At 37.1% G+C, this 13,436-nt stretch overlaps 1 long non-coding RNA gene across 1 annotated transcript in view; it reads left to right on the forward strand.

The window, feature by feature from the left end:
• LOC145518616 (uncharacterized) overlaps window positions 1-13,436 on the forward strand; it is a 154,127-nt gene that overhangs the window by 87,986 nt on the left and 52,705 nt on the right. Inside the window, exon 4 of the long non-coding RNA XR_014063034.1 lies at window positions 586-637. This is a non-coding gene — a long non-coding RNA (uncharacterized LOC145518616). The remainder of the gene's footprint in view (window positions 1-585; window positions 638-13,436) is intronic.

The following is a 13,436-nucleotide window of genomic DNA, read 5'->3' on the forward strand; positions in this document are numbered from 1 at the left end:
TAGTCTCCTAAAATAGAATCTTATTCACCAAAGCACATGTCTTTCTCTCCATGTTGTACATACTTGACAAAATCTTTGGTAAACAGAAAACAGTGCTAAATATTGTTAAATCTGGCATAACAATCAAGATGGCTATTTGTTAAAATTGTGTGCAAATGTTTAGTAACGGGATTTGAACGAGCTTACATATTTTAGTTCTTAATGTAAATCAAATGAATAACAGTTATTTTAATGCATCTATTTTGAAGTAGATTCCTAGAATTATTCTTCCAGATTTGTAATTTTGATGAAGTTATACAAATTTCTGTTTGTCAAAATCTTAGTAAAGTTTGAGATTGGAAAGTGTCTTAGAGGTCATGTTGTACACCATTCTTAAAATAATGCAATGAGTTATGAAGCCTTGGGTGTCTCTACTACTGTCTCTTAGTTTGTAGTACAAATATCTACAAAATTAAGTGCAAAAGAAGGGAGGAAAATCTGTCTTGGCATCTATTTAGACAGAATATAAAAAAAATATATATTTTTTTTTTTATAAAAGCCTACTCACATAACCAAATTCTTATTCTTCTTTTTTTTGGCTCAAAGAGTATAGAAATTCTACAAACTGAAAAATGCACTGTCTTCGCATCAACCTCAGGTAAAAAGTGATTTATATTACTTTATAATTTATTGGCTAAATGTTATCAGATTCACCATAAAATGAAAAAAATTAAGCATCATTTTTTAAGAATGGCTAGAAAGCTTCAAAATAATTTGTTTTAGTTACACTTTAGAGCCATCAGTCAGGTGATGGTGCTTGGAGAGTTCCAGCTGTACAAATGGATGTGTGTATGCTTATGTGTAGATACTATATTTATTACTTTACATTTTTTCCAGATACAGTTTTGATTGAAGAATATCCATTATATACCTGTATGTGTAATTTTCCACCTAATTGTGGATTTCTTAATATATAAGGCACATGTATAAAATATTTGAAAAATAAAATGACATTTTTAAGTGTACAAAGAGAAAATTTACATTTTATCTTTTACTTTCACATACATGCATAAACACATTATTAAATGCAGATAGTTGCCAGGATCTGGTGGGTGGGAGAAATGAGGAGATATAGGTCAAAGGATAACACCTTCCAGTTTTGAGATGAATAAGTTCTGGGGACCTAATGTTCAAAATGGTGATTTTAGTTATAATATCATATTATACTTGAAAAATTTTAAGAGAGTAGATGTTGTGTACACACACACACACATATAAAAGATAACTATGTAAGGAGATGAATATGTTAATTAACATGACAGTGGTCATCATTTCACAATGTATACGTATATTAATCATCACATTATACACCTTAAAAAATCATGTTGTCCAAGCTAAATATATATATGTAATTTTTATTTGTCACTCATCTTTCAATACAGCTGGGTAAAAAGTGAAAAACAAACAGATAAAACTTTTCTGAGAAAATCAGGTACAACGAAATGTTTCAAGAGTTACTTTAGCTTGCAGACATCTACTGTGTTAGCTAAGGTAATCGGCATGATATAACCAAATCCTTAGCAGACCTAAGACAAGCTACAAAAATAGGAATAAATTTCCAAGGATCTTGGAACAAAATTACATCCTCAAACCCAGGGTCACAAACTCATTGTTTGCTCATAAATTCCAGGATCTCCTCCACTGTATCCACCGACAGGCGAAGGGCCACACCTGTCGTAAGTTCAACCAGCACCACCTCTACTGGCAGGAATTACTCCTTTACCTTTTACCTCTACTAAATGGTGGACCATATCCACCACCATCAACTTTGTTTGTCTCCTGTGCCAGGATACAAATGTTCTATGTCACTCAGTTCCCTTTAACACCAGGCCTATTTGTTATATAAAATGAGCTAAGAAAGAAAAGAAAACAGTAACACTAGCCCCAAATCAGCCCTAATTCTCTATAGTCTCTGAAACTCAGAGAATATTTACAGGTTCATGAGTTTTCTCTTGGGAAGTACAGGGCCTGCAACAGAGGTGATGCAAATGATCATATTTGACTGCAGTGCATCACTGTTTAATTAAGGATATCAGAGGCATGGATATTATATTATATCAGCAAGCTTGATATGCACCAGAGCAGTGAAACTTTATTTTCTTCTAGTGGGCAAGCCCATTTAAAGGGAAATCTGCTTCTCACTAGTTGATAATGTAAAAATGAATTTCTGTATTTTCATAAGACTCTCTCAGAAACTGTAGAATTTGGTTATTACTGGCATGACTGACTTTTTCATTAAAAAACAAAATGGTAAGCCTACACATCATACCTTTTTTTAGCTATATGTTAATATCTGCCAAAACAAAATCAAACAGCAAGCAAATACAAAACCTCTAATTTGCTTTTTTAACTATTCTACATTAAAACAAACTTAAATGTGGGTTTAGTGTTTCCTTTTTCCCCAAAGAAACATAAAACTTCACTCCAATATATTTTGTATGCATTTTAAAATATGTTTATATGTCTTATATACAATCCCAGACATATAAACACAAACACACATGTGTGTATTTGCAATATGCACTTCCCAACATTCACTTCCCTTGTGGCTTCCTTTGTGATCAGTTGGTAAAGAAACTGCCTGCAATGCAGGAGAACTGGATTCGATTTCAGGGTTGGGAAGGTCCCCTGGAGAAAGAAATGACAACCCACTCCAGTATTCTTGCCTGGAGAATCCCATGGACAGAGGAGCCTGCCAGGCTACAGTCCATGGGGGTCCCAAGAGTCAGACACGACTTAGCGACTAAACCACCAACATTCACTAGATTATTTTTTCCCCCAGAGAATTTTTCTAAATTCAGCTGTGCATGGTTTGTAAATAATCTTTCCAGCAGCACAGGTACTTACACCCTCAGAGGAAAAAATGACACCAAGTCAAGTCTAAAGAAACTGAACTAAACATTTGGTAGAAACAGCAAGAGAGAGAGAGAGCAAGAGAATTAGTGAGTTAGTTCCACAGTAAGAGCTGTGGCAAAATTTACAGCCCTAGATTCAGTGACTTAAATCAAGGAGAGTGATATTAATCACTCTGTGGCTAGCAGGTTGGCCAGTGTCCAGCCTCTAACCTCTGGGCTTTCAGCCTCTGGGTTCCAGGCTACAGACTGACTTCCTATTTACTTCTTGGACCAGCAGCAGCTGCAGGGAGCACGACAACCACAAAATCATCTCCACATATCTTAATTTGAGACTGGGGCTGAGAAATGTCCTCATGGCAAGTCACTAAAATATAATTCAGCAAGTGCAACCCTGCCAACATAACTTCATAGTTTTCTTGTTATTTACTGCATACGAAGTCACTTCAGTCGTGTCCGACTCTTTGCAACCTTATGGACCGTAACCCACGCACCAGGTTCCTCTGTCCATGGGATTCTCCAGGCAAGAATACTGGAGTGGGTTGCCCTTTCCTCCTCCAGGGGATCTTCCCTACTCAGGGATCAAACCTGTGTCTCATGTCTCCTGTATCACGGGGCGGGTTCTTTACTATTAGCGCCACCTGGTGGTAACAATCTATATTCCAGTTTAACTTGAATAATACGTTTGGATTTCTTTTTTAGAAGTTAATATGATTTTGCCTTTTCTTATAATTTTCTAACATTTTTGGTTTTGGGAATGAGTTTTCAAGATTTAATATTTGGAGGCAAGATGCAACAGATTTTTTTTTCCTCTATAGGAGGATAATGTTTAGGAGAGAAATCTTGTCTCCACTGTGCTCTTTAATATGAATTTTTTAAAATTAAGCTAAAGTAACACTCAAATAAATGACAGTCTGTTATTTACCAATAGATTTAAAGTTTCACAAAATAACAACCATGACAGTTGTCTAATTAAAATGTAATAATTTGATTTTACACAATTCTGTTGAATTATAGAACTGAGAGAAACATCTCAGTTCTAAGTTTATGCAGGGCACATGCTGGCATGCAGGTGAACATTTGCGCCTGTGCACATGCACGCATACACACACACACACACAAACATATGTTCCCTGTGGCCATACTTCAGTTTTAACTGGAGAAAGTATTACTCATACTCAAAAGTTTTGGGCCAGTATTTGAATTGTTGGGAATATTTTGCTGTTGTAATTAGATTCTTTCCATTTTTTTTTCCTCCTCTTATCTCTATGCAGTGTCCTTGCTAACTGATCTTCTTTGCTGACCACATTCCTCCAAATCAAATTATGAGGACCTATGCACAGCAATTATAATGTTTAGCAATTTTAATGAAGTTTTGCTACTGCCATAATAAGGATGGCCCTGTAACATCTAAGTAACTGTATCAAGCTCTCTTTGCTTTGAAATAAGAAACTACTTTACTCTTCAATAAGGACCAATTAAATTCAGGAAATGTAAAGAACCATAAGTCTCAGAGAAGTACATGTCTTGGGGAAAGGACTTCAAGAATATATTATACTTTATGGCTTATAAACTTGGCTGCTAATAAGAATCACCTGGGAGCTTTGTTAATAATACAGGTTCCCAAGACACAATCCAGACTTAATGAAGCGGATTCTCCAGAGAAGGGGCATGGGAATTATGTTTTTAATAAGTGTCTCAAATGATGTGTATTCTCTGATGATTACATTTGAAACTGAAGTTCAAGACTAGATGTACCACATGGCTGATAATAATAAGTAGTGGGAGTCGTCATTTTGTGTTAAGACACTTAGTTTTCACAGCAGATGAGGAATTATTGAATATTTTGATTATGAATGAATGAGAAGCCGTGTACCATGGAAAGAAAACTCTGACAGCATGCGATAAATGGTGGTCAAGGCAAGAAGGACAATAAGTGACATTTGTGACCGAGATGTCCAGTGAGGAAGACACGACTGTGGGGCACTTAGAAAGGAAAGGATGATTATAAAAGATAAGAGGAAGTCGTCTTAACCCACTTGCTGACTAAATATCAGAGATGAGAGTAATCTGTTTTGTTTGCACAGGCTGCCAAAACAAAATACCACAGACTGTGTGACTTAACAAAAATCAGTCCTGGAGGTTAGAGTCCAAGATGAAGGTGTCAGCAAGTTTGGTTTCTCCTGAGGCTTCTTTCCATGGCTTATAAGCAGCCATCTTCTTATGGTGTTCTCACATGGCCTTTAGGTGCGTAAGTCCAGTGTCTCTTTGTGAGTCCAAGGTTCCTCTTCTTATAAGGAAGCCAGTGAAATTAGATTAAAGCCCAACAAAAGGGCCTCATCTTAATGTTCAGTTCAGTTCAGTCACTCAGTCGTGTCCAACTCTTTGCGACCCCACGGACTGCAGCACGCCAGGCCCCCCTGTCCATCATCACCTCTTAAAAGGGCTCATCTTCAAATACAGTCACAGTCTGGAGTTCCGGAGGTTAGGGTTTCAATGTATGAATTTTGGAGGATATAAGGCAGCCCATGACATGTATGAAGCTCAGATCACTTCAAGCATGATAATTCTGAGAACTATCAGGTGTTGATGCCCTACTCCAAGATAAAAAAAACATGTAAAAGACAAGCAGTATGGAAAACAAAGTCTGATTGAATGTATCATGGTGAATTGAATATGGGAAATTAGAAGAGAGATGCAGGTAGACAACAGATGCTTATATGTGCGTAGGAATGTGTGCACACAGCTTCACTGTATATATTAACAATACTGAATCTGAACTTGGTGCAGAATTCTAGCATTCTCAGGTGCATTGCATGGGCTGCATTACCTGCAGTGTTGTACAATAACAGCTAGAAGAGACAATGTACTTCACTGATGCTTGTCTGGTAATATCACTTCTGGTTTATAGTGCAAGTTTTTTGTGATGTACAAAACTTGTGTTTTTTATATGTAAATGAGTGTAGTTAGATTAGAGCTTCCCAGGGGGCTCAGTGGTAAAGAGTCTGCCTGCCAATGGAGGAGACAGGTTTGATTCCTGGGTCAGGAAGATCCCTTGGAGAAGGAAATGGCAACCCACTCCAGTATCCTTGCTTGGGAAATTCCATGGACAGAGGAGACTAGTGGGCTACAGTCCATGGGGTTATGAAGGAGTGGGACATGGTTTGGTGACTAAACAATAAATAGATTAGTGTTGCGGTAATGCCTGTTTTCATCTGTAAATAGTTAAGCATGTACATGAGGCACAATTTCTGATTTGTTGCTGTGTTCCATCTCATTTTTTTTTTACTTCTATTCTTAGAGCACTCAGTTTTGCTTTCAATTTTATGTACCTTATATTTCTGAGTTAGATCTGCACATGTGTACAAAAAGTTCATATTTATGTATTGCACATAATCATGCTATTCAGCATTGATGCTATATTGTGTTATGTAAATAAGAAAACATGTACAGAGGGAAAAATTATAAACTGCAGGAAAACTTGATAAGGAGTAGTTTTTATAGTTACATTTCAGAATATTCTAAAGTGTTATCATTGATTAACTTAAAAAATTCGATTTTCCCCCCATGCATATATGTTAAGTGTGTAACCAATAAGTTTAACCTCCTCTTGGTGATAAAGGCTTAATTGTGTGCTTCATTAGTTTAAGCTTAGACATTATTTACTTTTTCTGGTTCCCTGATTTGTGGTGTTCCTTACTGTGGCTGGATGAAAAATAGAGTGGTTAGTTAGGTGTTTCTGCACTAGCACAATCTTCATTGCATTCCTTGATTGTCTTTTTCACAGAGAAACTGGTGTCTTGGCTATTTTACACATTGTAAAGTTTCTACTTCTTTTTTTAAATTAATCCTCCATTAAAGATTTAGAATAAATTAGTTACTCCTTAAATTAGAACATTCAAGACAACGTTTTACAAGCAGTTTTCAAATCTGATTTATAAACCATATATTTACAATATAAACAAATGCATATTTACCTGAAAGAATAAGATTCCAAACAAAAATTTAGTACTCTTTCTATATATATAATGTATATATATATATATATATATATATATATATATATACACACACACACACATATATATATAAACACAAGGGAACACTAATAGACCACAAAAAAAATGAAATTCTGCCACTTGCAACAATATGGATAGATCTTGAAGTATTATGTTATGTAAAATAAGTCAGATAGAAAAAGACAAATAACATATTATTTGACTCATATATGAAAGGTAATAAAAACAAAATATGAAATAAACAAAAGCAAATTTATTGATAAAGAGACCAAGTTGGTGGTTATCAGGTGAAAAGTGGGTTGGGGATGTGGCTGAAATGATTGAAAGAGGTCAGCAGTGTGGTGATGGATGGTAAGTAGAATTGTGGTAGTGACCACTTTGTCACCATCTGTCACAGATATAGGATTATTATGCAGTACAAGAAAAGAAAAACAAGCAACTCAGAAAATATTCTAGATCTCAATCTATGACAGAATCATACAAAGCAATATGAAACAGAAAGCATTCAGGAAAATCTTTTAAATTATATCCAGTTAATTTTTTTTCTCCCAGAAATATGAGAATGCCGTCAGAATTGAGTCATTGCTCTGCAAAAGAATCACTGAAATGCAAATCTATGTACTAGTGCCATACTATTGCCACAGAATATCTCTTTATACATAAATACCAATTTATGTATACAAGCAGACTGTTACCCTTGATATACTCTATGTTTTGGAGAAAACACAGTAGCATTTTTCTTAAGTGATTTTAGAAGAAAAAATTTAATAATAAAGAGTTAAGCTTCTCTCTTGCTTGGGATTTTACATTATTTCTAGATTTTCTTTTCTTGGAAAGAAAATCTCAATTATAGTATCTGCATTATTATACCAAGAACACAAAACAACTCCTCTCCCAAACCCTAATACACTATTCTCAGTTCGTGTCAAGTTAGGTGGAAAACTATACATATTAATGTTGTCAGTGGAACTATTATATGAATATTCGTATCAATTTATTTTCCATGAAGGAAATGAACAATTAATTATCAAAGTATGGGGGAAAACCCTCTATGGCTTCAAGGGTACACTACAAATGTTTTGTTGTGATTCATCCTGAACCATCTGCATGATGGCAATAAATCAGTAAAAAAAAACATGCCCATGTGTTTCTTTAATTCTGTTCATCTCCTCCCTCAAATTGTTTTTGACTTCCCACTGATGATAATTATATTTACTTATATAAATATGGCAGAAAATATCATTGTGTCTCTCTTTCTAGCTCCATAACCTGGCAATGTTTTCTTGATTACGGCTTTCATTGCTTTAGTGTTACCTTTATAAATCTTGTGAGCCAGGTTACTATATCTTTTTGGATAAAGTTGCAAAATATTTTTTTAAGTTTTTTTTTTTTCCCATAGTGTTTATTCTAGCTAGTATTCTCCCTCATCTTGCAAAAGAACCATGCACAGAGTCAAATTTCAAGAGGTAGACAGCATCAAGACCACATGAACATCTTTTTGCAGTGAATTAGCCAAACACGTGGACAAGGTGTTCTCTCTCTGGCTGTCTCCAAGATATTGCTGCATTCTAATTCTAACTACACACAAATTCATGTTTTCTAGATATTCCCCCATGGAGTGTTTTTGTGTTTGACATTTAGAGGAATGATATAACTTGCTTATTTGAAAATAACTAGTTGGTTTAATAGCTATTGCTTTACCTAATATTAGAAAATGTGCATACATAAATTGAAGTTCAGTGTTGACTTAAAACAAATAGTGACAAGGTAGTTCTCCAGAAAAGATGGGTTTATTTGAGATTACCAGAGAATTGAAACTTAGAGTCTGCTACCATGGCAAGCCACGTGTGAGTCCCCACACACAAAGGGAAAGAGAATGCTTTTACAGAGAGAAAACAGAAGCTGGAAGGGCTAGAGCGAACAGAGTTCATAGCTTTCCATGGATGAGTCCTTGAGAGGAAAGAAGAATACTTTTCTTCCTATTGGACTCTGCTGTCATTGCAGACTGTGAGAAGACCCTTCTGGTCTTCCAACTCTGTTTATTTCTCTTTAGCTTTTACATTTCTTCCTTTGATCAAGATGTGGGTGGAAGGTGCACAGACTGGAAACATATTGAGGTCTCATTCAAGTAACAAAGAGTGTACATTTTTTCCCATTTCATCCTGGTCTTATTCAATAGAGGAAGAGGTCCTGGTTTGAGTCTATTGATAAATATACAGTTACAAGTTACCTGGGTGATATCAACATCTGAGGGAAAACTAGAATTTTCTTTAAAAACAAGAAAAAGTTGATCATAATAGTCATGAACAGATGCATCAGATTTTTGTGTGCAAGCTTGAATTTTGTTTCAATCAATAGGCTCAAAAAAGCCCTAGGAATTACTCAGTGAAGTCACCTAGTGATTAAGCCTGACCATATAATAAGTTAGCAGGCTAGTCTCCTGGTTCTAATTATAGAGATCTTTCAGGATTTTCCCAGTAGTTTTTAAATCTAACACTCAGCCTGACCTTTGCCGACAAGCATATGAACTGGCTTATATAAGCCAGAGAAACCAGGTTGATAAGTTTGAATGGCTATATTAAATTCCTCAGCAAATATGGGAGGATTTCTGATTACTATGGGGAAATCTTTGGTTATGACTCGCAGTTCAACTTTAGTCCAAGGAGTATAAGAAATTAAGAGTTTAGCTTCTGGATCCTCAGAAGGCCTAGTTTTAAAAAGGAACAGGTTCTGAAGGAAAAGGAGTAGTGAAAGTTTCAGGAAAAGGGGAAGTTTGGAGAAAGAATTAATATGTGGGAACTGAGCGTATAGACAAGGCATAGGGGGCATATAAGGGAAGCAGAAAAAAATGGGACCACAGGGAAAGCCTGAGACAAAGAAGACAAAGAAGAAGAGCTTGGGGCTTAAGGAGCCATTTAATCTTTTTTATAATTGTTTGCCTCAGCGAATCTTAAAAATCTTATTTTGCAGAGAGGCAATTTTAGACTGATCATGCTGGAATAGCAATCAAAATAAGCACTCCACTCAGTTTTGGAAATTTTTGAGTTATGATAGTCCAATTCAGTTTTAAGGCAGTTATATTTGGGGATTTCAAAAGTTCCTCATTGATATTCTAAATCGCCTTTGGTTAAGTCAGCCTGTTTAGTTAGAAATGGGAATAAGAAAGAAATGTAGTTTTAAAACATAAAATAGGCTGGATTTTCTGTAGGGGTGGTGCCCTCAAAATATTTAGATAATTGGGATCTCATGTTTCAGAAGTTTTTCTCTAGAGTAAAAGAACAATTTTTAAACTGCTCAAACAGCTTACAGCTCAAACAGCTCATTCAAACAGCCTGCAGGCTTAACACCAGACAGTTCTAAGGAGACAGCTTGGTTGCAGAAGAGCCAGGATGAAGGCTTTTTCAGCCAGGTTTCAGAGAACAGCCCCTTCTTAACAAGTAGGCCAAAGACTGAAAAACCTACAGAATTTCAGAGAAGTAGGCTTAATTCCCAGAGGAACTGGGCTGAAGGCATTTTCAGAAAGTTTCATTTGTAAGAGTCTGATCTCAAAATCAGACAAACAAGTATTCACATACAGAACAAGGCCTTAAACAGAAAGATAAAATCTTAAAATAGATGCTAAATAAAGCCCAGATCACTTCAAACACAAGTAGGGCCTGCATTCAGATCCAGGAGAAAGACTACTCTTCAAACACTAGAGTTGGAGAAAAAAGCCATAGAGTAACAATGGGCTCAACTGTGGGTCCTTCTCCTGCTTTCTCACCAGCCCTGGAACTTTTGGGGGGTCTTCGCTGGTCACTGTTTAGTCACTCAGTCATGTCTGACTTTTTGCGACCCCACAGACTGCAGCATGCCAGGCTTCCCTGTCCAAGACCAACTCCCAGAACTTGCTCAAACTCATGTCCATCAAGTCGGTGATGCCATCCAACTATCTTATCTTCTGTCATTCCCTTCTCCTCCTGCCTTCAATCATTCCCAGCATCAGGGTCCTTGTATGTGCCGCTGAAATGTTGACTGAAAACAATTAGACTCTCAGACTATTCTACAGCAGAGCTTTGTGTGTGTGTGTGTGTGGGGGGGATCAGCTGAGAATTATAACATGGACTATAGTCATGGTGAGCCACATGTGCACCCCTACACAGCAAGGGAAGGAGAGCTCTTTCATGGAGGGCAAAAGAAGCTGGGAGGGCTACAGTAAAGAGAGAGTCCAGGGTTTTCACTGACTGAGTCCTTGCCAGGAAAGAAGAGGAGTCTTTCTCCTTTATTTTGGGTTCTGCTATCATCATCTCTTCCACTTCTGGCCTCCAGACTCTATTTAATTGAGGTCTCTTTCTTGATTATTTTTTTTTTACATAAGAAGTTTCAGTAATATGTTCAAGATTGCTGTGTCTGAGCTAGAAAATACATTTACTTGTCTTTGTTCCATAATTTTCCCAATGCACCACGATCCCCAGGTTGGGAAGATCCTCTGGAGGAGGGCATGGCAACCTACTCCAGTATTCTTGCCTGGAGAATCCCCATGGATAGAGGAACCTGGCAGGCTACAGTCCATAGGGTCGCAAAGAGTCGGACACGACTAAAGGGACTTAGCGCGCACACATGCCCCTAAGACAGATTTTATCTATTTGCTGACAAAAGTTAATATGTTCCAGAATCTTTTCCTAAGTAGTCTACTGATGTCATTTAATGTTATTATGCATTAACTATTTTGAACTTTGTATTATTTGTAGTGATTCTATTAGTTTGGGGCTAGCTTTACACTTAGGCTGTCTTTAAAATCAACTCTTGTTTTTTGGTAAGATTCCGTATGCTCCAAAGTTTCAGTAAACATAAACTCTCTATATTAACTTTGTATAAATCCAATATTATTCAATCAGAAAATGACATTTGTGTTAATTTAACATAGAGCTTTATAGTCATTTGCTACTCATCTTCTAATCTGAAGGTTACTGTAATTACATTTGTTCCCCAAATATTTGCGTTGATTGGGGCTTAATGACATCTGACTCTCTTATCTATTGGATTTTTGTAAATTTCTCATTTTTCAAATCCAAAGTAATTTATCAAAACATTGAATTGCCTCTTTCCTTTTTGTGGCTGTTGCTCAGTTGCTAAGCCCTGTCTGACTCTCTGCAGCCCCACGGAATGCAGCACACCAGGCTGCCCTGTTCTCCAGTACCTCCCGGAGTTTGTTCAAACCCATGTCCATTGAATCAGTGATGCCATCCAACATCTTATTCTCTGTCTTTTGTCTTCAACCTTCCCCAGCATCAGGGTCTTTTCCAATCACTCAGCTCTTCACATCAGGTTAGTTTCTATTTAATTTAAATAGGCACTAATAATTCCCAAATAAATTCCTCCATGTGTGACCTTGTCTGATTTCCAACTCATAATGAACTGGCTAATTGATACTGATGTGTCTACAATGCATTTTCTACTAAACATGTGTAAAAATGTTACCACCTTGTTAGCTATGAAAAAAATGTGCAGTGTAAGAGCTGTGAGTTGAATTTTATTCAGTGTCTTACTGAGGACTAAAGTGCAGACACCAGCCTCTCAGGTAGCTTTGAGGGACTACTCTGAAGGAGTTGGGGGAAAAGTCTGTATATATGTATGAATTTTTTTTTACTAGGAAATACATGTAGTCAAAAGTCTCATCCTATTAAAAGATTGTTGCTAGTCACACATTCACACACATACCTAGATATCTCAAGATAATGATTTTAGATCTCATTTATATATAGGAAAATGCAACAATCTGAGGTCATTGATCTCCTTCCTTGGATACGCATCTTAACTATCTGCTGCTGCTGCTGCTAAGTCGCTTCAGTCGTGTCCGACTCTGTGTGACCCTGTAGATGGCAGCCCACCAGGCTCCGTCATCCCTGGGATTCTCCAGGCAACAGCACTGGAGTGGGTTGTCATTTCCTTCTCCAATGCATGAAAGTGAAAAGATCTAGAGGCTCATATATCCAAACACAGAATTCTGTATTCTTATCTCTTTCAGTTGTACTGTTGGTTTGTGTGGCTAATGGCTTTACCCTTGTAGGACTAGAATGATGGGCAACACTGTTTACAACCTTATCATCCTAGGGGAGTATGAATAATTTTCCCTTTAGTCTTCAAAATTCTTGACAGACTCCCCTGTGAGAAAAGACAATCACAGGAGTAAAAAACAGGATTTTAATAATACGTATACCTCTTGTATACAAGGAAGATACCAAGGAAAACTTAGCAACTTTTTGAATTGGGCCAAGCCATCACCTTAAGTACTGCTGCTGCTGCTGCTGCTGCTGCTGCTGCTGCTGCTGCTAAGTCGCTTCAGTCGTGTCCGACTCTGTGCGACCCCACCAGGCTCTGCCGTTCCTGGGATTCTCCAGGCAAGAATACTGGAGTGGGTTGCCATTTCCTTCTCCAGTGCATGAAAGGGAAAAGTGAAAGTGAAGTTGCTCAGTCGTGTCTGACTCTTAGAGACCCCATGGGCTGTAGCCTACCAGGCTCCTCCGTCCATGGGATTTTCCAGGCA

This window comes from Giraffa tippelskirchi, chromosome 8 (assembly GCF_054371585.1).
Source record: "Giraffa tippelskirchi isolate mGirTip1 chromosome 8, T2T-mGirTip1v1.2.pri, whole genome shotgun sequence".
In the NCBI taxonomy this organism is placed as follows: domain Eukaryota; kingdom Metazoa; phylum Chordata; class Mammalia; order Artiodactyla; family Giraffidae; genus Giraffa; species Giraffa tippelskirchi.